Genomic DNA, 4,852 nt, shown 5'->3' with positions numbered 1-4,852 from the left:
GGACAAAATGTGTAGCCAGCGAGGGCGCATACTTTGAATAAAATATTTGTTATCATTCTCTTGAAATAAATGTGTTTTTTTCTTGAAAAAATACCGGTTCCAATTTTTTACTATTTTTTTAACTTTGTCAAATTAAATAAATTTCCTTAAAATCTTCCAATTCATTTTTGATAATTTCGTAAATCTTTTAAAATAATACTCAAAATTGTCTTTTCAAAATAAAATTCATTTTCAGCTTTCAAATGAAATTTTTTTTGATCTTCTGAAGCCATTCAAAATTCTTAAAAAGCTTTTAATTTTTTTGTTCGAAATCTGCCAAAATCTAGATTTTGTTCTAAATTAGGCCGTGAGCTATTTACACCGAAATTCAACAATTTTACTCACAAATTAAATTTTTTAAATAGAACAATTAAAATGTGACGTTCAAAATTTAGTTTTTAATATTTAATATAATTACTGATTTTAAATAAACAGTCAGATATGTCTAAACATTAATTAATTCTTATTTTTCCTAATTAAAAAATGCCAAACTGACTGGTTTAAAAATTTAACATTTTAGACTAAAATAATACGTGAAATTTAATCAAATCCTCTGATTATGAATATATTATTTTGAAGTTATTTTAAAATTGAAAATAGTTTATAAAGTTTTAATCGGGCGTTTACATTTGTTTAACTAATAGGACTTTCCATTTGGTATAGTTTGCATAATTTTTAACGTTAGAAACTGGAAATTCTAAAATTCCAAATTGATTTCGAATCGTTTTGTAAAATTAATTATTATTCACTTTTTGAATCTTAAATAACAGTTAATTTTTTAAAATAACTATTAATGTATAGTGACAGTTGAACAACTAAAAATATTTTTTATCTAAAATCTTCGATTTCAAACGCTTTTAATTTTTAATGGGTTAAGTCATTAAAACTGCATTTTAAAATGCTTTAAAAAGATTTACACTCAAGAATTAAAATCTAAAATTAAAAATTGGTCAAAGTGGAAAATTTTGGATATACGCATTCTAAAATGAATTACATATATAATTGAAAAAGATCATAATTATTTTAAAAACAATGGGCATCACAGACAGATTTTTGTCTACAAATTTGTAAAATTCCCGGTCAAAAAATAAATTTACTGTCATTTTCCGGTCCAACGGCCACCCTGCGATTGGAATTTAAATAAGAATTCTATTCTAACTTTTAGATCAGTTTTTAAATAATAAATACTCGATGTATAAATCGATGAAAGCTTACTATGAGTTCATTTTTGCTTTAAAATATGTCCATTTAAGTTTATAGACTTTTAAAAATCACAATAAATGGAACAATGATTGTTTTTTTAATATTATTTTTAAGAAAAATATTTCTATATAAAAATATGTTTTGTCGCCTTATTAGATGTAAATTCTATGTAAACCCCTTTGTTTCCAAAAAATACTTATTTTTAGTATCCAATAAATACTTTAAATTTCGCAACAAAAATCGTTAAAACACATTTATTCATAAATTAAAATGGATTTTTAAAATCGTACCTATTCTTTCGAGTTCGAATTTTTGTCACCAGGTGGCGTATCGCAGTTTAACCATTCCCAATAGGTACTGTATTGAATTCAAAATGAAAAACTTTCAATATCTTAGATTTAAAGTCGAAATATATTGCATTTTCGTAAAATAGTAGTGGAATTTTCAATAAAAAAAGATTTTCTGAGAAAAAAAATGAACTTTCAAGAAAACAAAACAAAATGTCAAGAAACAAAAATTAATTTTTGACAAAAAATTTACATTAAAAACCAAATAGCTATACTTTCAAGCAGAAAAAAAATAATTTTCAACAGCATAATTAAACTTTTAAACAAATAGTTCAATTTTCATGTCAAAAAGATTTTTTCGAAGATAGTTAAATATTCAACAAAAAAGTTAATTTTCAATCATGAAAGATAAATTTTCAACCAAGAATGATGACTTTTCTTCCATGAAAGACAAATTTTTAAAATGAAAAAACGAATAAAAAAAAACAGTTCAATTCTTGACCAGAAATATAGCTCTATCAAAACAGTTGAATTTTCAAAGTACAAAGATGCAACCAAATGATTGAATTCTTAAACATATAAGATTAATATTCAACCAAAAATAGAAATTGCTGAAAGTCGATTCAATCTCTATCGAACAAGTTCATTTGCAACAAATTTTCAACTAAAAATTATACATTTTAAATCCAAAATAAAATTGTCAAATTTTAAGTTTGAAAAATTGATTGTTAACAAAAAAACGAACTTTCGATCATTTGAATCCAGCTAAAAAAACTAATTACTTAACAAAATAGTTGAATCCTCAACCAAAGTGATGAATTCTCAGCAAAACAAGATTAATTTCCTATCCAAAGAAAAGAATTTTTAACAAAATATATGAATTTTTTACCAAAGAGTTGAGTTTTCATCTTAAAGATGATTAATTTTGAACCAAAAATGGAATAATTAAATTTTAAGATAAAAAATTAATTGAAATAAAAAGGAATTTTCAAAAAAAAAAAAAAAATGAAACTAAAGAAGTAATTATTTAAAAATGAGCTTTAAACATAGTAGTTCATCTTTCAACTAAGAAGTAGAGTTTTAACCAACAAGACTAATTTGTAATCAAAAAGTTGAATTTTTTATCCAAGTGAATATTTTTTTACCAAGAGGATTGATGCTCTATCAATACAGACAAATTATTGACAAAGCAGTTGAATTTTCAACCCAACAATATAATTTTTCAACAAAAAAGGTAATTTTCTAATAAATAGTTTAATTTTGTTTCAAATTGTTGAATTTGAAGCCAAAAAGACCTATTTTGTACAAAATAGTTCAGTGTTCAATCCAAAAATATGAATTTTTAACTAAAATAACGAATCTTCAATTAACAAAAATAAATTAATTTTTAAAAAAGTTGTTTAACTTTTAACAAGTATGAGGTTTCAACGAAAAGATATTTTAATTTGAAATAAAAAACAATTCAATTCAACCAAAAAAGACAAACAGTTGCATTATTAACCAAAACGAATTTTCAAACAATTAGTTGAATTTTCAATATAAAAAGATCAATTTTTAATTAAAAATCTAAATTTTCAAACCAGAATGGAAAAATTGAAAAAATTAATTATAAAAAAAATTTCAGCCAAGTAGTTTAATTATAAACAAAAAATAACAAATTTAAATCGAAGGAGTTAAATTTAGAACATCTAATTGAAAAGAGCTGGAGAATAAATATAAAAAATAAAATACATAATTTTCAGAATTAAAATCACACCTTTCTATTTATGAAGAATGTTCCCAATCAGGTCAAGACTCTCGAAATATTTGTTTCCACAGTCTTGAATTTAATTTTAAACCAGAACTGTTACTGCAATTAAGTAAATTACTATGTTTATTATAAAATACAATAATTTAAAAATTCCTACTTAGTACTCACATTCTATGACCTTAAAATACTGTATCTGTAGATACAAATTGAAATTTAAAAGACCATAGCAAAAGAACTGAAAAAATAAAACTTTGCAACAAAATAATTTGGTTAGTAAATTAAATTCTATATTAAAGCAAAAAATGTTTTAGAATTATATACAAAATTGTATATAACAAATGATGTACATTCAAAAAAAAAAAAGAAAACTTAGATTTGTGGCAAATTTCAAAATATGTCGAAAAAGAATCTGGAACATTTTAAAATGGTTTTTTAGACAAATTTAAAGCATTTTCAGAAAAAAACATGTTTTTTGAAAATTGTTAATGGTTTCTTTTGAAGAGAATAGTAATATATTTTTTCAAATCGCAGGGAAATTTCAAATGATTTTTCGTACAAAAAAATTCATAAGATAATTGAAAAATATTTGCTACACGGAGAGAAATTTTAATAGATTAATTCACGGGAATGCTGCTTGATTTTATTCTACTTTTTGCGCAAGAACTAAAATCTCGGAACCCTTGCTTTTAAGGCAATGATCGTTCTTGAAGATTGCGAAAAATTTAAAAGCTCTTTTAGAATTTTTTAAAGTTTCAAGAGAATAGTATAATTTTCCTAAAATTCATGGGAAAATTTCAAATGATATTTTATTTTTTAAAATAAATTTTAAGAGAAAATTGAAAAAGATAGCAAAACTTTTCCCAAAATTACGAAAAAGAATGCAGAAAATTTAAAAGTAAAATTTTAAAATTTTGGAAGATTACAAATTTTTAGAAAAATTGAAGTTAGTTTAAAACTTTTAAATACATTTAAGAGTATTGAAACGATTTCAAAATAATTCGAAACTTGTAAAAAATTTCAAAATCTTAAAAAATACAATTTTTTGAAGATTTAAAGAAAGAAACTTTCAGAATTTTGAAGATTTCAAGAGAATGAAAATGTTTATTTTTTTCAAAGAAAATTTAAAATAATTTTTTTATTTAAGTAAATTAATCATAAGAGAATATTAAAAAAAATGTTACAAAATTTGAAAAAGATTTTCAAAATTTTCAGCAAAAAATATGGAAGATTTTAACCCTTAAACGGCCAAAACGCCACTACCGGTACACTGCTTTTCAACGGCCAATAACTAAGACTATTCGACACTAGAAAAAATTGAGACACATATATTTTTATTGCTTAAGATCTCCTCTTTCCGACGGTGCCAATGAAATTCCTCAAAAAATTTTCTTATTATCCCAAAATGCAGTTTAAACAAAAAAAAACGTGATTTTTCTTGCCTATTTTTTTTTTGTGAACCATTTTCCAAAGTTTTTCGAGTCTGTAATTAACCTGGAATCTCATTAACGGGTGGAATAAATGTCTAAACTTTGAGAATCCATGGTTCAAAGATCGATTTTTCGTTTTAGTATTT

Source organism: Belonocnema kinseyi, chromosome 6 (genome assembly GCF_010883055.1).
Source record: "Belonocnema kinseyi isolate 2016_QV_RU_SX_M_011 chromosome 6, B_treatae_v1, whole genome shotgun sequence".
NCBI lineage: Eukaryota > Metazoa > Arthropoda > Insecta > Hymenoptera > Cynipidae > Belonocnema > Belonocnema kinseyi.
This window is presented reverse-complemented; position numbering follows the sequence as displayed.